Source organism: Panulirus ornatus, chromosome 67 (assembly GCF_036320965.1).
Source record: "Panulirus ornatus isolate Po-2019 chromosome 67, ASM3632096v1, whole genome shotgun sequence".
Classification (NCBI taxonomy): Eukaryota; Metazoa; Arthropoda; class Malacostraca; order Decapoda; family Palinuridae; genus Panulirus; species Panulirus ornatus.
In genome coordinates, this window is record NC_092290.1 from 7,842,056 (window position 1) to 7,869,933 (window position 27,878).

The window sequence follows — 27,878 nt, forward strand, 5'->3', positions numbered from 1 at the left end:
TACCTGCCTTTGCCATGTCACCACTCTTCCTTACAGCTTACCACGTACGCTCTGTATTTTGAAAACTATTTTTGTTCCCCATGCCTTTAGACAGTGGCACTATACATGCATTCTCCCAATCCTTGGGGACCTCTTCATGATCCATATGTACTTTGGAAATCCTATCTAAACAATCTAAAACAATTTTCCTGTCGTAAGAAATTCATCTGCAATGTCATCACTTCCGCTACCTTGCTATGTTTCATCACATGTAAGGCTTTCAATTTCTCTTCTTTTTTCACCAAACTCTTATCCATGGCTGGATCACTTCACATACTTCCCTGACCCAAACACCCTACATCTGCTGCCCTATCATCAAACATTCAACAATCCTTCAAAATACTTGATCTCTCGTCATTTCCTGTTACACTTTATTGGCCCCTTCACTGAAGTTCCCTTTTGCTTTGTTTTCATGAATTTTTAAATCTTTCCTAAACATTATCCTGATGTTTACGGACACACTCGTTCCATCTTTCATTTGCCCTCTTTTTCAGCCCCTGTACCACTTTGCACACCTCCCCGACCAAAATGCCCTATATCTGCCACCCTATCATCAAACACGTTCAACAAACCTTCAAAATACTTGCTCCATCTCCTCCTCGCTTAAAAACTACTTGTTAACTCCCCCTTTGCCGATGTTCCCGTTTGTTCTCTGGTCTTATGTACATTATTTACCTCCTTCCACAACATCTTTTTATTTTCCCTGAAATTTAATGATACTCTCTCACCCCAACTCTCATTTGCCCTCTTTTTCAACTCTTGCACCTTTCTCTTGACCTCCTGCCTATTTCTTTTATACATCTGTCATTTGCACTACTTTCCTGCAGGAATCGTCCAAACGCCTCTCTTCTCTTTCACTAACAACCTTACTTCTTCATTCATCCCACCACTTACAACCCTTTCTGATTGGCCCACCTTTCTCATGCCACATGCATCTTTTGTGCAAGCCATCACTGCTTCCCCAAATACATCCCATTCCTCCCACACTCCCCTCACATCATTTGCTCTCACCTTTTGCTATTCTACACTTAATCTCTCCTGATACTTCCTCACACAAGTCTCATTTCCAAGCTCTCCTTTCCAAGCTCACTTACTCTCACAACGATCTTTTCCCCAATATTCTCTCTCCTGTTCTGGAGACCTCTACAAATCTTCACCGTTGCCTCCACAAGATTGTGATCAGACATCCCTCCAGCTGCCCCTCTCAGCACATTAACATCCACAAGTCTTTCTTTTACCTGTCTATCAATGAATTTACATAGCTTTGATAGGAGATATAAATGACAAAATTGCTTTTCATTCACCATGCATCACTCATGGAACTGTGCTAACCATACCAAGTTTTACCTCTACTTTCTTGGAGGTAAATTCAAAAGGTGAATGATGGTGAGAAGTACAGGTATTTGTTTTAGGAAGAGAGAGTGGCAATTTTTCTTTTGTTCAGGGAAGCATGTAACATGTTGGATAAAGCTTTAGTTGTCGTCATTGAATGATGGCAATGATGACAGTTTGTATTTTGCATCAAAAACTATTTTTAAGACATAAGACTGATTAAATGTCATTATTCTGTTATATAAATCAATTGTAAAAACCACTTCATATTGTCTGCCATCCAGAAACAAGGATGATAGTTTGAGTAAAAGTTATAATGTAGATTTTAAGTGACTGGAAAGCTCTAATATTTCACTGTGGAAAAGCATACAGTAGCCAGACTTTTATCCACCTTGTTTACTTTTATCCTCTATGTTTGTAGAATTTTTCTGGTAGAATTGAACAGGAAATCTTGTTGCGATGTTGACAAACCCAATTCTGCTCTCAATCGCTGTAAACTGTACTTGTAGTACCCTCTTCCCTACCCTAGAAATGCAGTATATTGACAAAACATAGATTATTTACAAATTAATGGCTTAATAGGCAATGTTTCCAACCCAGGCACATGTCCACTTGAAACTAGACTCCTCAAATATGAAAATTATTAAATCTTGTGTGTTCTGGACTCTACGAATGTTCCCTTTGGAAATATTGCAAGGTCCTGCATGTCCAAGACGCAGCTTCCCCACTGAAGATGCTGTACATCTACTCCTCCATTTGTTTACTTTCCTCACAAGGATGACTACATGTCACCACAATACCTCTTTATTTGGTGGTCCCCTCCCCTCTATGTTGTGCAAGGGGATCTTGGGGACAGAAGATGGCAGCTAAAGATGATCCTGTATGAATGGCTTTAAACTACACGAGATGCACAGATCTTTGGTCCAATACTGATCAATTTATATATTTTCACGTCATTAAAGTAATTCCAGTGAAATATCTTGGGGGACCTTTTGTGGAACCAGGGATTTTGCATATCCGAGCCAAATGATAAAGCTTTTCCTGCTATCTAATCTTGTACCAAGCCAAAGAAAAGGAATGTGTTAACTGAGTTACACGTAAATGAAACCAATATGAATTTTTTTTCCCCAAGTAACCCTTGCCTTGATAGATCATTTTGAATTAACTGCCTTACTAGCTATCTAACAATGAAATTGGTGTATGTTATTCCTTGACACCTTATTCGTGTATATTTTTTTAAGATGTACATTGTCACTTGTAAAATTATACAGGATGCATTATGCAACGATGAGGGAATGGTTGTAAAGATGAGTCTTTCTACTGTGCTTTATGAAAAAGGAAATTCTGCAATGTAAATCTGTATGCAGTTGCACTGAAGAAACTTTGATCATTGAATTTGTATATCTTGTTAAAAATGTTTGCACTGAAGTCTGTAAAAATACTTCATATTGCTAAAAGTACCTTTTGTATGAATTCCAAAATAATAAAGATTAGGGAAATTGGCTGTAGAGCACTTATATCCTAAACAGCTTAAAGAAAAACCAATGAAGAAATTTTAAAGATATTTGGCTGTCTGTCATTAACTCCCTTGCACCAAATGACATACATGCTTAGCAGCTTAAACTACAAGTGAGCTGGCTATTTTCGATTAAAGGGCAGCTGCAGTAAGACTGAGGGAGTAATCACCTTATGAGATCCCATAGCAGAATGTTTTGAAGTTACCTAATGGATGCTATTAGGGAAGCATTAGAAGTACATAAGGAAGCTAATTACATGGGCATTACAATTAAATTATCCCATAAGATGCCTAATGGCACCTAAATTACAGGGGATAATTATGAATTTACAGGCTATGAGATTGCCCATCACTGAGAAATAAGTGGGGAAAGGAGCACACTAAGGTTTACTCAAGTTGAAATAGAATAACTTTGATAACTGCCAGAGATAATGGCATGTAATTAAGTAAATTTGTAATATAAAACCTGCTATAAACTTTCAATAAAGTACTAAGTCAGTAAATGATGACATAATGGGGACTTGAGCTCACACATTACTGTAGCTCTTTTATACTAAGAAATTAGTTAATTATATAATTTAGACTTAAGTAGGAGGCTAATGTTTACACAATATAAGTATGTTGAATTTATCCTAAGTATTTATAACTCAAGAATTCATATAAGTCGTCCCATTGTATTAAATTTCTTCATAAATAACTCCAATACTTGGCTTTAGTTCATAAGTATCTATCAAAGACTCATTTTTCTGATCAGTGCTTTCATAAGTATTTTTCTAAGTTCATTGTACTGTGGATCAGTGAAATATGTATCTCCCTTTCATTTTTTTATTGATCTTTTCATTTTTACATCAAATGTATACATCAAATGTATTCTTGGTTCTTCTCATCACTGCAGCCTGTTTCCTGGACCTCTCTCTCTCCCTCCCTCTCACAGCCACTTCACAATCTGAAAGATGTAAAGCAAGACCATTAGATATCAATGTTCTCAGCAGATTTGTTGCTGATGGTCAAGCTAAAAGCAAAGATGACAAGTACTCTGTCTCTCTCTTCCAGTGGCTGCTGCTGCTGCTGTAGGGTGGTGGCAGTGTTCATACTGAAAGCAAAGATTATTATTACCCTTTACCTGCTATACCAGACCACCACTACCTTCACCCCCTCACTACCTAAACCTGCTGCTGCTGCTGCTCTTGTTGCTGCAGCAGTGGGGGTAGAGCATGGGGGGTTATTTCCCTCCCTCTCACACCTCCCACTCTCCTACTACCCCCTCCCTTCTTCCCCTACCCCCCTCCCAAACCTCCCCCCTTGCCCTCTCCCCCACCCCCCCTGCCCCCCACCCCCCCCACCCACCCATCCCCCTGCCTACCTTCCCGCACCCCCCGCCCACCCTCCTCCACCCCCCTCCCACCCAAACCAACTCCCTTCCTGCTACTCCGCTGCTGCCGCTGCTGCCACTGTTGCTGCTTCTCAGTCTGTAAACACAAATAGAATTAGCATCCCCTGTACCCCACACTCTTGCTTCATTCTCGTGCCAAACTCTCATCCTCCCCTTACTGCTGCTGCTGCTGTTGCTGTTCAATCTGTCAACGTAAAGAGGAAAATTGATTAGTATCTTCTTGCAACCAATTGCTCCGCTCTCATCTTCACTCCTGCCCATCCAGCTGATGCTATTGTTGTCAAGAGATTTCTGGTGGGGATAAACATGACAATGTACATATGATACCAGTGGGTGTAACCATAGGGAGCACCCCCAACTCCTCCTTTATGAAGTCCTGATGAGATGGACGTTTATGTTCCATGGAGAACACTTGAACCTTCTTCCTCAGAGTGGGTGTCATCATCAACACTGCTCTCCTGAAGGTCTCAAGCAGAACCAATCCTGCAAAAGGGAGAAAAAATATTGATAACGTCAAATCATATGAAGTTTCTGGAAGGAAAAAACATACTTTTCCGACAAAATGGCAATTACTGATATTCCTACGCTAGAAACAATCCACATATACAACAAAATGACACAATCCCATCCATTATGTTTCCTTATGACTATTACTCAAATATAACAGCCTGGATGTATTGTAATTATATCCATTGATTTTGCTATAAAACTGAACATTTTGCAGGTACGTACCATGGTCATCAAGCGTTTCATCAGAATACTTCGGCCAGGAGTCCGGTGGAGGCATGGTGCAAGGAAGAATGTAGAGGTAAAAGTAATGGCAAGCCAGAAGATGAACTAGAAGAAATGCAGGAAGGAATATGAAAGGTAGGTAACTACAGTGAACGTAGGAATGCAGTCATGTCTGAATTATACTTGATCGCTGTTTCCTGCATTAGCGAGGAAGTGCCAGGAAACAGATGAAGAAAGACCAATCCACTTGTATATATACATACATATATGCATATACATATTCATATACTTTCTTTCAAACTATTCGCCATTTCCCACGTTAGCGAGGTAGCGTTAAGAACAGAGAACTGGGCCTTTAAGGGAATATCCTCACCTGGCCCCCTTCTCTATTCCTTTTTTTGGAAAATTAAAAAAAAATGATAGGAGGGGAGGATTTCCAGCCCCCTGCTCCCTCCCCTTTTAGTCGCCTTCTACGACACGCAGGGAATACGTGGGAAGTATTCTTTCTCCCCTATCCCCAGGGATATTCATATACATGTATACATATTCATGCTTGTTTGTCTTCATTTTCGGTACCTTCCCACCTCACAGGAAACACGAAAAAAGGCTATATCCACTCACACTCATTCTCAAGCTGTTGTGTAATGCACCAAAACCACAGCTCCCTATCCAGGTCCCACAGGCCTCTCCATGGTTTATTCCGGATACTTCTCATGCCCTAGTTCAGTCCATTGACAGCATGTCGACCAGAAGTAAACCACATCATTCCAAACCATTCTATTCTGTGCACGTATTTCACCATTCTGCATGTTCAGGCCCCAATTGCTCAGAATCGTTTTCACTCCATTCTTCCCCCTCCAATTTGGTCTCCCACTTCTCCTCGTTCCCTCCTCTCTGACACATATATCCTCTTGGTCAATCTTTCCTCACTCATTCTCTCCATGTGACCAAACGATTTCAAAACACCCTCTTCTGCTCTCTCAACCACACTCTTTTTATTACCACCTCTCTCTCACCCTATTATTACTTACTCAATCAAACCACCTCACATCTCATATTGTCCTCAAATATCTCATTTCCAGCACATCCACCCTCCTCCACACAACTCTGTCTATAGCCTATGCCTTGCAACCATATAACATTCACGGAACCACGATCCCTTCAAACATACCCATTTTTGCTTTCCGAGATAATGTTCTCGACTTCCACACATTCTTCAACGCTCCCAGAACTTTTGCCCCCTCCCCCACCCTATGATTCGCTTCCGCTTCCATGGTTCCATCCGCTTCCAAATCCACTCCCAGATATCTAAAACACTTCACTTCCTCCAGTTTTTCTCCATTCAAACTTACCTCCCAATTGACTTGTCCCTCAACCCTACTATCCCTAATAACCTTGCTCTTATTCACATTTACTATCAGCTTTCTTCTTTCACACACTTTCCCAAACTCAGTCACCAGCTTTTGCAGTTTCTCACATGAATCAGCCACCAGCGCTGTATCATCAGCGAACAACAACTGACTCACTTCCCAAGCTCTCTCATCCACAACAGACTGCATACTTGCCCCTCTTTCCAAAACTCTTGCATTCACCTCCCTAACAAACCCATCCATAAACAAATTAAACCACCATGGAGACATCACACACCCCTGCCGCAAACCAACATTCACTGAGAACCAATCACTTTCCTCTCTTCCTACACGTACACATGCCTTACATCCTCGATAAAAAGTTTTCACTGCCTCTAACATCTTGCCCCCACTCCATATACTCTTAATACCTTCCACAGAGCATCTCTATCAACTCTTATCATATGCCTTCTCCAGATCCATAAATGCTACATACAAATCCATTTGCTTTTCTAAGTATTTCTCACATACATTCTTCAAAGCAAACACCTGATCCACACATCCTCTACCATTTCTGAAACCACACTGCTCTTCCCCAATTTGATGCTCTGTACGTGCCTTCACCCTCTCAATCAATACCCTCCCATATAATTTCCCAGGAATACTCAACAAACTTATACCTCTGTAATTTGAGCACTCACTTTTATCCTTTTTGCCTTTGTACAATGGCACTATGCAAGCATTCCGCCAATCCTCAGGCACCTCACCATGAGTCATTTTTTTTTTTTTTTTTTTTTTGCTTTGTCGCTGTCTCCCGCGTTTGCGAGGTAGCGCAAGGAAACAGACGAAAGAAATGGCCCAACCCACCCCCATACACATGTATATACATACTTCCACACACGCAAATATACATACCTACACAGCTTTCCATGGTTTACCCCAGACGCTTCACATGCCTTGATTCAATCCACTGACAGCACGTCAACCCCGGTATACAACATCGCTCCAATTCACTCTATTCCTTGCCCTCCTTTCACCCTCCTGCATGTTCAGGCCCCGATCACACAAAATCTTTTTCACTCCATCTTTCCACCTCCAATTTGGTCTCCCTCTTCTCCTCGTTCCCTCCACCTCCGACACATATATCCTCTTGGTCAATCTTTCCTCACTCATTCTCTCCATGTGACCAAACCATTTCAAAACACCCTCTTCTGCTCTCTCAACCACGCTCTTTTTATTTCCACACATTTCTCTTACCCTTACGTTACTTACTCGATCAAACCACCTCACACCACACATTGTCCTCAAACATCTCATTTCCAGCACATCCATCCTCCTGCGCACAACTCTATCCATAGTCCACGCCTCGCAACCATACAACATTGTTGGAACCACTATTCCTTCAAACATACCCATTTTTGCTTTCCGAGATAATGTTCTCGACTTCCACACATTCTTCAAGGCTCCCAGAATTTTCGCCCCCTCCCCCACCCTATGATCCACTTCCGCTTCCATGGTTCCATCCGCTGCCAGATCCACTCCCAGATATCTAAAACACTTCACTTCCTCCAGTTTTTCTCCATTCAAACTCACCTCCCAATTGACTTGACCCTCAACCCTACTGTACCTAATAACCTTGCTCTTATTCACATTTACTCTTAACTTTCTTCTTTCACACACTTTACCAAACTCAGTCACCAGCTTCTGCAGTTTCTCACATGAATCAGCCACCAGCGCTGTATCATCAGCGAACAACAACTGACTCACTTCCCAAGCTCTCTCATCCCCAACAGACTTCATACTTGCCCCTCTTTCCAAAACTCTTGCATTCACCTCCCTAACAACCCCATCCATAAACAAATTAAACAACCATGGAGACATCACACACCCCTGCCGCAAACCTACATTCACTGAGAACCAATCACTTTCCTCTCTTCCTACACGTACACATGCCTTACATCCTCGATAAAAACTTTTCACTGCTTCTAACAACTTGCCTCCCACACCATATATTCTTAATACCTTCCACAGAGCATCTCTATCAACTCTATCATATGCCTTCTCCAGATCCATAAATGCTACATACAAATCCATTTGCTTTTCTAAGTATTTCTCACATACATTCTTCAAAGCAAACACCTGATCCACACATCCTCTACCACTTCTGAAACCACACTGCTCTTCCCCAATCTGATGCTCTGTACATGCCTTCACCCTCTCAATCAATACCCTCCCATGTAATTTGCCAGGAATACTCAACAAACTTATACCTCTGTAATTTGAGCACTCACTCTTATCCCCTTTGCCTTTGTACAATGGCACTATGCACGCATTCCGCCAATCCTCAGGCACCTCACCATGAGTCATACATACATTAAATAACCTTACCAACCAGTCAACAATACAGTCACCCCCTTTTTTAATAAATTCCACTGCAATACCATCCAAACCTGCTGCCTTGCCGGCTTTCATCTTCCGCAAAGCTTTTACTACCTCTTCTCTGTTTACCAAATCATTTTCCCTAACCCTCGCACTTTGCACACCACCTCGACCAAAACACCCTATATCTGCCACTCTATCATCAAACACATTCAACAAACCTTCAAAATACTCACTCCATCTCCTTCTCACATCACCACTACTTGTTATCACCTCCCCATTTGCGCCCTTCACTGAAGTTCCCATTTGCTCCCTTGTCTTACGCACTTTATTTACCTCCTTCCAGAACATCTTTTTATTCTCCCTAAAATTTAATGATACTCTCTCACCCCAACTCTCATTTGCCCTTTTTTTCACCTCTTGCACCTTTCTCTTGACCTCCTGTCTCTTTCTTTTATACGTCTCCCACTCAATTTCATTTTTTCCCTGCAAAAATCGTCCAAATGCCTCTCTCTTCTCTTTCACTAATACTCTTACTTCTTCATCCCACCACTCACTACCCTTTCTAATCAACCCACCTCCCACTCTTCTCATGCCACAAGCATCTTTTGCGCAATCCATCACTGATTCCCTAAATACATCCCATTCCTCCCCCACTCCCCTTACTTCCATTGTTCTCACCTTTTTCCATTCTGTACTCAGTCTCTCCTGGTACTTCCTCACACAAGTCTCCTTCCCAAGCTCACTTACTCTCACCACCCTCTTCACCCCAACTTTCACTCTTCTTTTCTGGAAACCCATACAAATCTTCACCTTAGCCTCCACAAGATAATGATCAGACATCCCTCCAGTTGCACCTCTCAGTACATTAACATCCAAAAGTCTCTCTTTCGCGCACCTGTCAATTAACACGTAATCCAATAACGCTCTCTGGCCATCTCTCCTACTTACATAAGTATACTTATGTATATCTCGCTTTTTAAACCAGGTATTCCCAATCATCAGTCCTTTTTCATCACATAAATCTACAAGCTCTTCACCATTTCCATTTACAACACTGAACACCCCATGTATACCAATTATTCCCTCAACTGCCACATTACTCACCTTTGCATTCAAATCACCCAACACTATAACCTGGTCTCGTGCATCAAAACCACTAACACACTCATTCAGCTGCTCCCAAAACACTTGCCTCTCATGATCTTTCTTCTCATGCCCAGGTGCATATGCACCAATAATCACCCATCTCTCTCCATCAACTTTCAGTTTTACCCATATTAATCGAGAATTTACTTTCTTACATTCTATCACATACTTCCACAACTCCTGTTTCAGGAGTACTGCTACTCCTTCCCTTGCTCTTGTCCTCTCACTAACCCCTGACTTTACTCCCAAGACATTCCCAAACCACTCTTCCCCTTTACCCATGAGCTTCGTTTCACTCAGAGCCAAAACATCCAGGTTCCTTTCCTCAAACATACTACCTATCTCTCCTTTTTTCACATCTTGGTTACATCCACACACATTTAGGCACCCCAATCTGAGCCTTCGAGGAGGATGAGCACTCCCCGCGTGACTCCTTCTTCTGTTTCCCATTTTAGAAAGTTAAAAAAAAATACAAGGAGGGGAGGATTTCTGGCCCCCCGCTCCCGTCCCCTCTAGTCGCTTTCTACGACACGCGAGGAATGCGTGGGAAGTATTCTTTCACCCCTATCCCCAGGGATAATATACATATATATATACACATACACACACACACGCACACATACACATACATATATATACATGTGAAAAATGTAAGAAACAATTTAGAAAACTGAAACTTCTAGCTTGAAATGAAATGAAAAAATGAATGTCACATAATGGTTCAACCTCTGGCTATGGAAAAAGGAAATGTTTAATTTATTTACACAAACGTCAATAGTAGTTCTCATCAATTTAACCACTGTATCAATAAGCTTCAATGTCTAAGCTACATTTTTTCCAATTTCACTATTTTCTTGTCAAAGCACCATGTATGAAAACTATCACTCCAGTCATACATACATTAAATAACCTTACCAACCAGTCAACAATACAGTCACCCCCTTTTTTAATTAATTCCACTGCAATCCATCCAAACCCACTGCCTTGCTGGCTTTCTCCCTAACCCTCTCACTTTGCACACCACCTCGACCAAAACACCCTATATCTGCCACTCTATCATCAAACACATTCAACAAACCTTCAAAATACTCACTCCTTCTCCTTCTCACATTACCACTACTTGTTATCACCTCCCCATTAGCCCCCTTCACTGAAGTTCCCTTTGTTCCCTTGTCTTACGCATTTTATTTACCTCCTTCCAAAACATCTTTTTATCCTCCCTAAAATTTAATGATACGCTCTCACCCCAACTCTCATTTGCCCTCTTTTTCACCTCTTGCACCTTTCTCTTGACCTCCTGCCTCTTTCTTTTATACATCTCCCAGTCATTTGCATTATTTCCCTGCAAAAATCATCCCAAATGCCTCTCTCTTCTCTTTCACTAATAATCTTACTTCTTCATCCCACCACTCACTACCCTTTCTAATCTGCCCACCTCCCATGTTTCTCATGCCACAAGCATCTTTTTGCGCAGGCCATCACTGCTTCCCTGAATATATTCCATTCCAACCCCCACTCCCCTTATGTCCTTTGTTCTCACCTTTTTCCATTCTGTACTCAGCCTCTCCTGGTACTTCCTCACACAAGTCTCCTTCCTAAGTTCACTTACTCTCACCACTCTCTTCACCCCAACATTCTCTCTTCTTTTCTGTAAAAAAAAAAAAAAAAAAAAAAAAAAAAAAAAAAGGAGAGGGGAGGATTTCCAGCCCCCCACTCCCTCCCCTTTTAGTCGCCTTCTACGACACGCAGGGAATACGTGGGAAGTATTCTTCATCCCCTATCCCCAGGGATATATACATATATACATATGTATATATATACATATATACATATTCACATATTCATTCTTGCTGCCTACATCCATTCCCCTCACTGTCCCGCCACACATGAAATAGCATCCACCCCCAACCCCCTGCGAGGTAGCGCTAGGAAAAGACAAAAAGGCCACATTCGTTCACACTCAGTCTCTAGCTGTCATGTGTAATGCACCATAATCACAACTCCTTTCCACATCCAGACCCCACAGACTTTTCCATGGTTTACCCCAGATGCTTTACATGCCCTGGTTCAATCCATTGACAGCATGTCAACCCTGGCATACCACGTCGTTCCAATACACTATTCCTTGCACACCTTTCACCCTCCTGTATGTTCAGGCCCTGATTGCTCAAAATCTTTTTCATTCCATCCTTCCACCTTCAGTTTGGTCTCCCGTCTCTTCTCGTTTCTTCTACCTCTGACACATATATCCTCTTGGTCAATCTTTCCTCACTCGTTCTCTTCATATGACCAAACCATTTCAACACACCCTCTTCTGCTCTCTCTCAACCATGCTCTTTTTATTACCACACATCTCTCTTACCCTTTCATTACTTACTCGGTCAAACCACCTCACACCACATATTGTCCTCAAACATTTAATTTCCAACACATCCACCCTCTTCTGCGCAACCCTATCTACAGCCCATGCCTTGCAACTATATAACATTGTTGGAACTACCATTCCCTCAAACATACCCATTTTTGCTCTCTGAGATAACATTCTTGCCTTCCACACATTCTTCAACGCTCCCAGAACCTTCGCCCCCTCCCCCACCCTGTGACACACTTCCACTCCCATGGTTCCGTCCACTGCTAAATCCACCCCCAGATGTCTAAAACACTGCCTCCAGTTTTTCTCCATTCAAACTTACCTCCTAATTGACTTGTCCCTCAACCCTACTGAACCTAATAACCTTGCTCTTATTCACATTTACTCTCAGCTTTCTTCTTTCACACACTTTACAGTCACCAACTTCTGCAGTTTCTCACCCAAATCAGCTTCCAGCACTGTATCATCAGTGAACAACAACTGACTCACTTCCCAAGCTCTCTCATTCACAACAGACTGCATACTTGCCCCTCTCTCCAAAAGTTTTGCATTCACCTCTCTAACCACCCCATCCATGAACAAATTAAACAACCATGGCAACATCACGCACCTCTGCTGCAAACTGGCAGTCACTGGGAGCCAGTCACTTTCCTCTCTTCCTACTCATACACATGCCTTACATCCTTGGTGAAAACTTTTCACTGCTTCTTGCAACTTACCTCCCACACCATATACTCTTAATACCTTCCACAAAGCATCTCTATCAATCCTATCATATGCCTTCTCCAGATTCATAAATGCTACATACAAATCCATCTTTTTTTTTTTTAAGTAATTCTCACATGCATTCTTCAAAGCAAATACCTGATCCACACTTCCTCTACCACTTCTGAAACCACACTGCTCTTCCCCAATCTGATGCTCTGTACATGCCTTTGCCCTTTCAGTCAATACCCTCCCATATAATTTCCCAGGAATACTTGACAAACTTACACCTCTGTAGTTTGAACACTTACCTTTATCCCCTTTGCCTTTGTACAATGACACTATGCATGCATTCCGCCAATCCTCAGGCACTTCACCATGAACCATACATACTCTGAATATCCTTACCAACCAATCAACAACACAGTCACCCCCTTTTTTAATAAATTCCTCTGCAGTACCATCCAAACCTGCCACCTTGCCAGCTTTCATCTTCCACAAAGCTTTCACGACCTCTTCTCTGTTTACCAAACCATTCTCTCTGACCCTCTCACTTCACACACCACTTCTACCAAAACACCCTATTTCTGCCACTCTATCATCAGACACGTTCAACAAACCTTCAAAATACTCACTCCATCTCCTCACTTCATCACTACTTGTTATTACTTCCCATTAGCCCCCTTCACTGATGTTCCCATTTGTTCTCTCGTCTTATGTGCTTCATTTACCTCCTCCAAAAATCTTTTTATTCTCCCTAAAATTTAATGATACTCTCTCACCCCAAATCTCATTTGCCCTCTTTTTCATCTCTTGCACCTTTCTTTTGACCTCCTGCCACTTTATTTTATACATCTTCCAGTCATTCGCACTGCTTGCCTACAGAAATCTTCCAAACGCCTCTCTCTTCTCTCTCACTAACAGTCTTACTTCCTCCCACCACTCACTACCCTTTATTAATCTGCCCACTTCCCACCTATCTCATGCCATAAGCATCTTTTGCGCAAGCCATCACTGCTTCCCTAAGTACATCCCATTCCTCCACCACTCCCCTTATGTCATTTGCTCTCACTTTTTTCCATTCTGCACTTCATCTCTCCTGGTACTTCCTCACACAAATCTCCTTCCCAAGCTCACTTACTCTGACCATTCTCTTCACCCCAACATTCTTCTTTTCTGAAAACCTTTACAGATCTTCTCCTTCGCCTCCACAAGATAATGATCAGACACCCTCCAGTTGCCCCTCTCAGCACATTAACATATACATACCTATACATTTCACCATATACATACATGTACATACACAGACATATACATATATATACATGCACATATCAATACTTGCTGCCTTCATCCATTCCTGTTGCCACCCCACCACACATGAAGTGGCACCCCCCTCTCCCCATGCATGCGTGAGGTAGTGCTGGGAAAAGAACAAAAGGCCACATTTGTTCACACTGTCTTTAGCTGTCATGTGTAATGCACCAAAACCATAGCTCCCTTTCCACATCCAGGTCCCAAAAAACTTTCCAAGGTTTACCCCAGATAATTCACATGCCTTGGTTCAATCCATTGACAGCATGTCAACCCCGGTATATCACATTGTATATCACTCACTCTGTTCCTTGCACGCCTTTCACCCTCTTGTATGTTTAGGCCCTGATCGCTAAAAATCTTTTTCACTCCATCCTTCCACCTCCAATTGGTCTCCCACTTCTTGTTCCCTCCACCTCTGACACATATATCATCTTTGTCAATCTTTCCTCACTCATTCTCCCCTTTACTCACTCATTCTCCCTTGTGACCAAACCATCTCAAAACACCCTCTTCTGCTCTCTCAACCACACTCTTTTTATTACCATCTCTTTTACCCTTTCATCACTTAATCAAACCACCTCACACCACATATTGTCCTCAAACATTTCATTTGTAGCACTTCCACCTTCCTCCACACAACCCTACCAATAGCCCATGCCTCACAACCATATAACATTGTTGGAACCACTATTCCTTCAAACATACCCATTTTTGCTGTCCGAGGGAATGTCCCCAATCACCAGTCCTTTTTCAGCACACAAATCCACAAGCTCTTTACCATTTCTATTTACAACACTAAACACCCCATGTACACCAATTATACCCTCAACAGCCACATTACTTATCTTTGCATTCAAATCACCAATCACAATAACCCAGTCTTGTGCATCAAAGCTGCTAACATACTCATTTAGGTGCTCCCAAAACACTTTCCTCTGATGATCTTTCTTCTCATGACCAGGTGCAGAGGAACCAATATTCACCCATCTCTCTCCAACCACTTGCAGTTTTACCCATATCAATCTAGTTTATTTTCTTACACTCTTATCACATACTCCCACAATTTCTCCTTCAGTAGTGCTACTCCTTCCTTTACTCTTGTTCTCTCACCAACCCCTGATTTTACAAACAAGACATTCCCAAACCACTCTTGCTGTCTCCCACATTAGCGAGGTAGTGCAAGGAAACAGATGAAAGAATTGCCCAACCCACCCACATACACATGTATATACATACACGTCCACACACGCACATACACATACCAATACATTTCATTGTATGCATATATGTACATACACAGACATATTTTTTTTTTTTTTTTTTTTTTTGCCGGTCTCCCGCGTTTGCGAGGTAGTGCAAGGAAACAGACAAAGAAATGGCCCAACCCACCCCCATACACATGTATATACATACGTCCACACACGCAAAATATACATACCTACACAGCTTTCCATGATTTACCCCAGACGCTTCACATGCCCTGATTCAATCCACTGACAGCACGTCAACCCCGGTATACCACATCGATCCAATTCACTCTATTGCTTGCCCTCCTTTCACCCTCCTGCATGTCCAGGCCCCGATCACACAAAATCTTTTTCACTCCATCTTTCCACCTCCAATTTGGTCTCCCACTTCTTGTTCCCTCCACCTGCGACACATATATCCTCTTGGTCAACCTTTCTCTCCATGTGCCCAAACCATTTCAAAACACCCTCTTCTTCTTTCTCAACCACGCTCTTTTTATTTCCACACATCTCTCTTACCCTTATGTTACTCGATCAAACCACCTCACACCACATATTGTCCTCAAACATCTCATTTCCAGCACATCCATCCTCCTGCGCACAACTCTATCCATAGCCCACGCCTCGCAACCATACAACATTGTTGGAACCACTATTCCTTCAAACATACCCATTTTTGCTTTCCGAGATAATGTTCTCGACTTCCACACATTCTTCAAGGCTCCCAGAATTTTCGCCCCCTCCCCCACCCTATGATCCACTTCCGCTTCCATGGTTCCATCCGCTGCCAGATCCACTCCCAGATATCTAAAACACTTTACTTCCTCCAGTTTTTCTCCATTCAAACTTACCTCCCAGTTGACTTGACCCCCAACCCTACTGTACCTAATAACCTTGCTCTTATTCACATTTACTCTTGACTTTCTTCTTTCACACACTTTACCAAACTCAGTCACCAGCTTCTGCAGTTTCTCACATGAATCAGCCACCAGCGCTGTATCATCAGCGAACAACAACTGACTCACTTCCCAAGCTCTCTCATCCCCAACAGACTTCATACTTGTCCCTCTTTCCAAAACTCTTGCATTCACCTCCCTAACAACCCCATCCATAAACAAATTAAACAACCATGGAGACATCACACACCCCTGCCGCAAACCTACATTCACTGAGAACCAATCACTTTCCTCTCTTCCTACACGTTCACATGCCTTACATCCTCGATAAAACTTTTCACTGCTTCTAACAACTTTCCTCCCACACCATATATTCTTAATACCTTCCACAGAGCATCTCTATCAACCCTATCATATGCCTTCTCCAGATCCATAAATGCTACATACAAATCCATTTGCTTTTCTAAGTATTTCTCACATACATTTTTCAAAGCAAACACCTGATCCACACATCCTCTACCACTTCTGAAACCACACTGCTCTTCCCCAGTCTGATGCTCTGTACATGCCTTCACCCTCTCAATCAATACCCTCCCATATAATTTACCAGGAATACTCAACAAACTTATACCTCTGTAATTTGAGCACTCACTCTTATCCCCTTTGCCTTTGTACAATGGCACTATGCAAGCATTCCGCCAATCCTCAGGCACCTCACCATGAGTCATTATTTTATATTTTTATTTTATTATACTTTGTCGCTGTCTCCCGCGTTTGCAAGGTAGCGCAAGGAAACAGACGAAAGAAATGGCCCAACCCCCCCCATACACATGTATATACATACGTCCACACACGCAAATATACATACCTACACAGCTTTCCATGGTTTACCCCAGACGCTTCACATGCCCTGCTTCAATCCACTGACAGCACGTCAACCTCGGTATACCACATCGATCCAATTCACTCTATTCCTTGCCCTCCTTTCACCCTCCTGCATGTTCAGGCCCCGATCACACAAAATCTTTTTCACTCCATCTTTCCACCTCCAATTTGGTCTCCCTCTTCTCCTTGTTCCCTCCACCTCTGACACATATATCCTCTTGGTCAATCTTTCCTCACTCATCCTCTCCATGTGCCCAAACCACTTCAAAACACCCTCTTCTGCTCTCTCAACCACGCTCTTTTTATTTCCACACATCTCTCTTACCCTTACGTTACTCACTCGATCAAACCACCTCACACCACACATTGTCCTCAAACATCTCATTTCCAGCACATCCATCCTCCTGCGCACAACTCTATCCATAGCCCACGCCTCGCAACCATACAACATTGTTGGAACCACTATTCCTTCAAACATACCCATTTTTGCTTTCCGAGATAATGTTCTTGACTTCCACACATTTTTCAAGGCCCCCAGGATTTTCGCCCCCTCCCCCACCCTATGATCCACTTCCGCTTCCATGGTTCCATCCGCTGCCAGATCCACTCCCAGATATCTAAAACACTTCACTTCCTCCAGTTTTTCTCCATTCAAACTCACCTCCCAATTGACTTGACCCTCAACCCTACTGTACCTAATAACCTTGCTCTTATTCACATTTACTCTTAGCTTTCTTCTTTATATATATATATATATATATATACATACATATATATATATATATATATATATATATATATATATATATATATATTTCCAGCCCCCCGCTCCCTCCCCCTCCAGTCATGAGTCATACATACATTAAATAACCTTACCAACCAGTCAATAATGCAGTCACCCCCTTTTTTAATAAATTCCACTGCAATACCATCCAAACCTGCTGCCTTGCAGGCTTTCATCTTCCGCAAAGCTTTTACTACCTCTTCTCTGTTTACCAAATCATTTTCCCTAACCCTCTCACTTTGCACACCACCTCGACCAAAACACCCTATATCTGCCACTCTATCATCAAACACATTCAACAAACCTTCAAAATACTCACTCCATCTACTTTTCACATCACCACTACTTGTTATCACCTCCCCATTTGTGCCCTTCACTGAAGTTCCCATTTGCTCCCTTGTCTTATGCACTTTATTTGCCTCCTTCCAGAACATCTTTTTATTCTCCCTAAAATTTAATGATACTCTCTCACCCCAACTCTCATTTGCCCTCTTTTTCACCTCTTGCACCTTTCTCTTGACCTCCTGTCTCTTTCTTTTATACATCTCCCACTCAATTGCATTTTTTCCCTGCAAAAATTGTCCAAATGCCTCTCTCTTCTCTTTCACTAATGATCTTACTACTTCATCCCACCACTCACTACCCTTTCTAATCAACCCACCTCCCACTCTTCTCATGCCTCAAGCATCTTTTGCACAATCCATCACTGATTCCCTAAATACATCCCATTCCTCCCCCACTCCCCTTACTTCCATTGTTCTCACCTTTTTCCATTCTGTACTCAGTCTCTCCTGGTACTTCCTCACACAAGTCTCCTTCCCAAGCTCACTTACTCTCACCACCCTCTTCACCCCAACATTCACTCTTCTTTTCTGAAAACCCATACAAATCTTCACCTTAGCCTCCACAAGATAATGATCAGACATCCCTCCAGTTGCACCTCTCAGCACAGACATGTATATACATATATACACATGTACATAATTCATACTTGCCGCCTTTATTCATTCCCATCGCCACCCCGCCACACATGAAATGACAACCCCCTCCCCTTGCATGCACATGAGGTAGTGCTAGGAAAAGACAACAGAGGCCACATTCGTTCACACTCAAGTCTCTAGCTGTCATGTAAAACCACAGCACCCTTTCCACATCCAGGCCCCACAAAACTTTCCATGGTTTACCCTAGACGCTTCACATGCCCTGGATAAATCCATAAACCCCAATATACCACATTGTTCCAATTCACTCTATTCCTTGCACGCCTTTCACACTCCTGCATGTTCAGGCCCCGATCACTCAAAGTCTTTTTCACTCCATCTTTCCACCACCAATTTGGTCTCCCACTTCTCCTTGTTCCATCCACCTCTGACACATACATCCTCTTTCTCAATCTTTCCTCACTCATTCTCTCCATTTGACCAAACCATTTCAGAACACCCTCGTCTGCTCTTTCAACCACACTCTTTATTACCACACATCTCTCTTGCCCTTTCATTACTTACTCGATCAAACCACCTCACACCACGTATTGTCCTCAAACATCTCATTTCCAACACATCCACCCTACTCCGCGCAACTCTATCTATAGCCCACGCCTCGCAACCATATAACATTGTTGGAACCACTATTTCTTCAAACGTACCCATTTTTGCTTTCCAAGATAATGTTCTCGCCTTCCACACATTTTTCAACGCTCCCAGAACTTTTGCCCTCTCCCCCCACCCAGTGACTCACTTCTGCTTCCATGGTTCCATCCACTGTCAAAATAAACTCCGAGATATCTATGCCCAGATATCTACTCCCAGATATCAAAAACACTTCACTTTCTCTGGTTTTTCTCCATTCAAACTTACCTCCCAATTGACTTGTCCCTCAACCCGACTGTACCCAATAACCTTGCTCTTATTCACATTTACCCTGCTTTCTTTCACACACTTTACCAAACTCAGTCACCAGCTTCTGCAGTTTCTCACATGAATCAGCCACCAGCGCTGTATCATCAGCAAACAACAACTGACTCACTTCCCAAGCTCTCTCATCCACAACAGACTGCATACTTGCCCCTCTCTTCAAAATTCTTGCATTCACCTCCCTAACATCCCCATCCATAAACAAATTAAACAGCCATGGACACGTCATGCACCCCTGCCGCAAACCTACATTTACTGAGAACCAATCGCTTTCCTCTGTTCCCACTCGCACACATGCCTTACTTCCTTGATAAATACTTTTCACTGCTTCTAACAACTTGCCTCCCACACCATATATTCTTAATACCTTCCACAGAGCATCTCTATAAACTCTATCATATGCCTTCTTCAGATCCATTAATGCTACATACAAATCCATTTGCTTTTCTAAGTATTTCTCACGTACATTCTTCAAAGCGAACATCTGATCCACACATCCTCTACCACTTCTGAAACCATGCTGCTCTTTCCCAATCTGATGCTCTGTACATGCCTTCACCCTCTCAATCAATACCCTCCCATATAATTTCCCAGGAATACTCAACAAACTTATACTCTGTAATTTAAGCACTCACCTTTATCCCCTTTGCCTTTGTACAATGGCACTATGCATGCATTCCGCCAATCCTCAGGCACCTCACCATGAGTCATACATACTTTAAATATATTTACCAACCAGTCAACAACAAATTCACCTCCTTTTTTAATAAATTCCACTGCAATACCATCCAAACCCGCAGTCTTGCTGGCTTTCATCTTCCACAAAGCTTTTACTACCTCTTCTCTGTTTACCAAATCATTCTCCCTAACCCTCTCACTTCACACACCACCTCATCCAAAACACCCTATATCTGCCACTCTTATCATCAAACACATTCAACAAACCTTCGAAATACTCACTCCATCTCCTTCTCACATCACCACTACTTGTTATTACCTCTCAACGATGTTCCCATTTGTTCTCTCATCTTACGCACTTTATTTACCTCCTTCCAAAACATCTTTTTATGCTCCCTAAAATTTAATGATACTCTCACCCCATTTCTCATTTGCCCTCTTTTTCATTTCTTGCACCTTTTTCTTGACCTCCTGCCTCTTTCTTTTATTCTTCTCCCAGTCATTTGCACTATTTCCCTGCAAAACTCATCCAAATGCCTCTACATATTATTATTATATTATTATACTTTGTCACTGTCTCCCGCATTAGCACAGGTAGCACAAGGAAACAGACGAAAGAATGGCCCAACCCACCCACATACACACGTATAGCCATACACGTCCACACATGCACATATACATACCTATACAGTTTAACGTATACATATATATACATACACAGACATATACATATATACACATGTACATTATTCATGCTGCCCTTATTCATTCCTGTTGCCGCCCTGCCACACATAAAATGACAACCCCTCTCCCCGCATGTGCGCGAGGTAGTGCTAGGAAAAGACAACAAAGGCCACATTCGTTCACACTCAGTCTCTAGCTGTCATGTATAATGCACCAAAACCACAGCTCCATTTCCACATCCAGGTCTCACAAACATCTTTTTATCCTCCCTAAAATTTAATGATACTCTCTCACCCCAACTCTCATTTGCTCTTTTTCTCCTCATGTACATTTCTCTAGACCTCCTGCCACTTTCTTTTATACATCTCCCAGTCTTCTTTTTTCTTTCTTTTAAACTATTCGCCATTTCCCGCGTTAGCGAGGTAGCGTTAAGAACAGAGGACTGGGCCTTTTTTGGAATATCCTCACCTGGCCCCACTCTGTTCCTTCTTTTGGAAAATTAAAAAAAAAAAAAAAAAAAAAAAAAAAAAAACGAGAGGGGAGGATTTCCAGCCCCCCGCTCCCTCCCTTTTAGTCGCCTTCTACGACACGCAGGGAATACGTGGGAAGTATTCTTAATCCCCTATCCTATTTCCCTGCAAAACTCGTCCAAATGTGTCTCTTCTCTCTAATAATCTTACTTCTTCATCCCACCACTCACTACCCTTTCTAATCTGCCCACCTCCCACACTTCTCATGCCACAAGCATCTTTTGCACAAGCCATCACTGCTTCCTTAAATATATCCCATTCCTCCTCTACTCCCCTTAGGTCCTTTGCTCTCACCTTTTTCCATTCTGCACTCACTCTCTCCTGGTACTTCCTCACATAAGTCTCCTTCCCAAGCTCTCTTGCTCTCTTCGCCCAAACATTCTCTCTTCTTTTCTGAAAACCTCTACATATCTTCACCTTCTCCTCCACAAGATTATGATCAGACATCCCTCCAGTTGCACCTCTCAGCACATTAACATCCAAAAGTCTCTCTTTCATGCGCCTATCAGTTAACACGTAATCCAATAACACTCTCTGGCCATCTCTCCTACTTACATACATATACTTATAGCTCTTTTTAAACCAGGTATTCCCAATCACCAGTCCTTTTTCAGCATTCAGATCTACAAACTCTTCACCATTTCCGTTTACAACACTGAACACCCCATGTACATCAATTATTCCCTCAACTGCCACATTACTCACCTTTTCATTCAAATCACCCATCACTATACCCCGGTCTAGTGCATCAAAACTACTAACACACTCACTCAGCTGCTCGCAAAACACTTGCCTCTCATGATCTTTCTTCTCATGCCCAGGTGCATATGCACCAATAACCACCCATATCTCTCCATCCACTTTCAGTTTTATCAATATCAATCTAGAGTTTACTTTCCTACACTCTCTCACATACTCCCACCACTCCTGTTTCAGGAGTAGTGCTACTCCTTCTCTTGCTCTTGTCCTCTCACCAGCTCATGACTTTACTCCCAACACTTTCCCAAACCACTCTTTCCCTTTACCCGTGAGCTTCGTTTCACTCAGAGCCAAAACATCCAGGTTCCTTTCCTCAAACATACCATATATCTCTCCTTTTTTCTCATCTTGGTTACATCCACACACATTTAGACACCCCAATCTGAGCCTTCAAGGAGGATGAGCACTCCCCACGTAACTCCTTTTTCTGTTTCCCCTTTTAGAAAGTTGAAATACAAGGAGGGAAGGGTTTCTAGCTCCCCGCTCCCACTCCCTTTAGTCACCTTCTATGACACGCATCAGCAAGGTTGCACAGACGAAGAGTTGCCTAACTACTCACGTATACATGTGTATGTAAACACACATATACATTCATATGCATTTCAAAATATACATACATATACAAACACAGAGAAATACACATGTACTTATTCATAATTGCTGCCTACGTCCATTCCTGTCACTACCTCGCCACACAGAAACAGCATCCCCCCTTCCCTTCTCCAGCGAGGTAGTGCCAGGAAAAGACAAAAAGTCCACATTCGTTCACACTCAGTCTCTAGCTGTCATGTGTAATGCACCGAAGCCACAGCTCCCTTTCCACATCCAGGCCCCACAGACCTTTCCATGATTTACCCCAGACACTTTACATGCCCTGGTTCAATCTACTGACAGCATGTTGACCCCAGTACACCACATCATTCCAATTTACTTTATTCCTTGCATGCCTTTTACCCAACTGTATGCTCGGGCCCTGATCGCTCAAAATCTTTTTCAGTCCATCCTTGCACCTCCAATTTGGTCTCCTGCTTCTTGTTCCCTGCACCTCTGACACATGAATCCTCTTTGTCGATCTTTTGTTGCTCATTCTCTCCATGTGTCCAAACCATTTCAACACACCCTCTTCTGCTCTCTCAACCACACTCTTTTTATTACCACACATCTCTCTTACCCTTTCATTACTTACTCGATCAAACCACCTCACATCACATATTGTCTTCTGACATTTCATTTCCAACACATCTACCCTCCTTCGCACAACCCTATCTATAGCCCATGCCTCGCAACCACATAACATTGTTGGGACTACTCTTCATTCAAACATACCCATTTTTGCTCTGAGATATCGTTCTCACCCTCCACAAACACACACACACACACACACACACACACACACACACACACACATTATATTATTATTTTGATATATTTTGTCACTGTTTCCCACATTAGTGAGGTAGCGCAAGGTAACAGACAAAAGAATGGTCCAACCCACCCACATACACATGTATATACGTAAACATCCACACACGGACATATACATACCTATACATTTCAACGTGTACATACATATACATACACAGACATGTACATGCCTTCAATCCATTCCCACTACCACCCTGCCACAACGAAGGCCACATTCGTTCACACTCAGTCTGGCTGTCACATGTAATGCACCAAAACCACAGCTCCCTTTCCACATCCAGGCCCCACAAAACTTTCCATGGTTTACCCAGGTGCTTCACATGTCCTGGTTCAGTCCATTGACAGCATGTTCACTCTATTCCTTACACATATTTCACCCTCCTATATGTTCAGGCCCTGATCGCTAAAACTCTTTTTCACTTCATCCTTCCACCTCCAACTTGGTCTCCCACTTCTCATTCCCTCCACACATATATCCTCATTGTCAATTTTTCCTCACTTGTTCTCTCCATGTGACCAAACCATTTCAGCACACCCTCTTCTGCTCTCTCAACCACACTTTTTTTATATCCACCCATCTCTCTTACCCTTTCATTACTTATTCGATCAAACCACCTCACACTACATATTGTCCTCTGACATTTCATTTCGAACACATCCACCCTACTCCACACAACCTTATCTATAGCCCAAGCCTTGCAACCATATAACGTTGTTGGAGCCACTATTCCTTCAAACATTCCCATCTTTGCTCTCCAAGATAACTTTCTCACCTTTCACACATTCTTCAATGCTCCCAGAACCTTTGTCCCCTCCCCCACCCTGTGACTCACTTCTGCTTACATGGTTCCATCTGCTGCTAAATCCACTTCCAGATATCTAAAACACTTCACTTCCTCTGTTTTTTTTTCCTGCAAGCTTACCTCCCAATTAACTTGTCCCCCAACCCTACCTTGCTCTTATTCACATTTACTCTCAACTTTCTTCTTTCACACACTTTACCAAACTCAGTCACCAACTTCAGCAGTTTCTCACCTGAATCTGAGATGAAAGCAAAACTCGGGAAAAGGGGTGCGGAGATGGAGTGTGGCAGTGAGATATGGTGGCTAGTAGCAAGCCTGTTTGCAGATAATACTGAGTTGTTTGCGAAGAGTGAAGAGGAGTTGCAGAAGTTGTGTGTTTTATGATGTGTGTAAGGATAGGCAATTAAAGGTAAATGCAAGTAAAAGTAAAGTAATGATGTTTGAAAGGAAACAGAGTGAAAGTATAGATTTTGTGGGCTAAATTATGCTTTGGATATGGGGGGAAAGAGACTGGAAGAGAGAATTTAAGTATCTAGGAGCCATCTTGGGTAAGTGTGGTGATATGGAAGGAGAGACAAGGGAGAGAGCAGTTCAGGGTACAAGAGTCATTGAGACCCTTAATAGAAGAATGAAGGGTAGAGGTATAAGTATGGAAGTGAGGAGAGGATTAAGGGACAGTATAGTTTTCCCAACCCTGACCTATGCAACTGAAACGTTGGCATGGAATGTGTCACAGAGGTCAAGAATTCAGGCCATGGAAATGAATCATTTGAGAAGAGCTTGTGATGTGACTAGATGGAATGAAGAAAATGAAAGGGTGTATAGGGAATGAATTATGGAGTTGTAGAATGGGTGAAACATAATACTTTAAGGTGGTTTGGGCATGTGGAAAGAATGGAAGACTGGAAGTTTACAAGGAAAGTGCACTGTATAATAGTACAATTAAAGGGGTTGGTGTGACATGGAGAAATAGGGTGGAGGAATACTGGTGGGAGAGAAATAGTGGAAGACTGCGTGGAATGGTGCATGCAAGGGAGGGATGTAAGGATGGGAGTTCCAGGAGGGATCTGGTGTCAGGTATATCCAGTTGGCCAAGAGTCCAGTCTTCTTGGGGTCCAGTAGGTGAGGGGTCCAGTTGAGGAGGAGGCCTTCAGTAGAGCAGTGTTGATGATGGCAACCACTCTGAGGAAGAAGGTTCAGGTGTACTCCAAGGAACATAAATGTCCATCTTACCAGGACTTCATAAAGGAGGAATCAGGGGTGTTCCTTATGGTTACACCCCTGGTATCATAATGAATACTTTGCTATATTTATCCCCACCAGAAATCTCAACACCAGTAGCAGCAGCTGGATGGGCATGAGTGAAGGAGACGAGAGCAGAGCAAGTGTGTGGAAGAAGATATTAATTTACTTCTTTACGTTAACAGATTGAACAACAACAGCAGCAGAAGCAGTAAGAGGAAGAGGTGGAAGGTTTGGGGCAAGAATGGAGCAAGAGGGTGGGTGAAGGGGACACTGATTTTATGTATGTTTACAGATTGAGCAGTAGCAACAGCAGCAGCATCATTAGCCACAGCGGGGGTAGAGAAAGGGGGGTTGGATTGGGTGGGTTGAGGGGAGGAGGTGGGGGGAAGGAGATGGGGGTTGGGTAGGAAGGGGGAGGTGGTGGGTGGGTGGGAGGGGTCCCAGGGAATGGGGGGTAGGGGTGAGGGGGAGAGGACTTTGGGGGGGGAGGGTGGAAGGAGGGTAGGGGAAGGTGGATGGGGGCAGGGGAGAGGGAGAGGTGCAGGAGGGAGGGTAATAACACCCTTGCTCTACCCCCACTGCTGCAACAACAACTGCAGCAGCAACAACAGGTTTAGGTCACTGGGGGATGAAGTAGTTGGTGGCTATGGTGGGAGTAAAGGGTAATAATAATCTTTGCTTTCAGTATGGACACTGCCACCACCCTGCAGAAGCAGCAGCCACTGGGAGAGAGAGAGAGAGAGAACTTATCATCTTTCCTTTCAGCTTGACCATTAACAGCAGAGGTACAGTTGATCAGGAGTCCAGTAGGCCAGGGGTCCAGTTGGCCAGGGGTCCAGTTGGCCAGGGGTCCAGTTGGCCAAGGGTCCAGTTGGCCAAGGGTCCAGTTGGCCAAGGGTCCAGTTGGCCAAGGGTCCAGTTGGCCAGGGGCCCAATGGCCATGGGTCTGGTTGGCTTGGGAGTCCAGTTGACCATGGGACGACGAGGCTGCTAAGATGGTTTACCAACAGCGGCGTACTCATCCACCTGACAAGCACCAAATGCAGTTAGTATAATCATTTTAAGAGTATATAAACTGTATACATACAAAATTATATTTAAGACTGCTACAAGGACCTCTGGCATTAGATTTTAACTGATCAGTTCAATGTATGGACTTAAGCACATAGTTTTACGGTGGCATCTAGTTCTCATCGATTGCCCTTAAATACTGATGCGTAGCATCTATCATCATTTGCTCCATTCTCATTAAACAAAGTGGGTATCAAGTGCTTTTAGTTATACATCTTTTGAAGGATTTGAATTTACAGAGCTAGCATTCCTGCTACTAATCCTGCAGGCTGGCAAAGGGCAGGGACGCCCAGTTCCCTGAGGTAGAATTGTAATATATCATTACAATTTAGAGTACAAATACCACCGAGACAAGTACACTTTTAACAGAACTGCATTTGGAATTCACATTATTACTTAACTAGTATTCTGTTAGACATTCCCCTATAATTCTTACATTCAATCTTCATCCCCTTTTCCTTATACAAAGGATCTTATTCTGTACTGCTCTTGTCAAATTATCAGGCTTTTGACCATTATACCATGCCTTTCCAGACCCACTCCACAGCAATTTCACTGCTATTCTTCACCTAGCTTACCAAATTTTCTAGTCAGGGATCCCAAAGGTTGGTGGTCCAGGAGAAAGGTCAAGAAAGGATGGAGGAAAGGAGTGGAGGGGGACAGAAAATTCATATCC

The 27,878-nt window shown here is 42.8% G+C and overlaps 1 protein-coding gene, 1 long non-coding RNA gene and 1 pseudogene across 2 annotated transcripts in view; 2 read left to right on the forward strand and 1 right to left on the reverse strand.

Moving 5' to 3' along the window:
* Positions 1-27,878, reverse strand: part of LOC139747206 (uncharacterized) — a 155,319-nt gene that overhangs the window by 99,306 nt on the left and 28,135 nt on the right. The window lies entirely within an intron of this gene.
* LOC139747204 (rab proteins geranylgeranyltransferase component A 1-like) overlaps positions 1-27,878 on the forward strand; it is a 127,057-nt pseudogene that overhangs the window by 53,985 nt on the left and 45,194 nt on the right.
* The window catches only part of LOC139747207 (uncharacterized), a 46,409-nt gene that overhangs the window by 15,375 nt on the left and 3,156 nt on the right, over positions 1-27,878 (forward strand). Inside the window, exons 8-9 of the long non-coding RNA XR_011712339.1 lie at positions 5,005-5,147; positions 26,897-27,176. This is a non-coding gene — a long non-coding RNA (uncharacterized lncRNA). The remainder of the gene's footprint in view (positions 1-5,004; positions 5,148-26,896; positions 27,177-27,878) is intronic.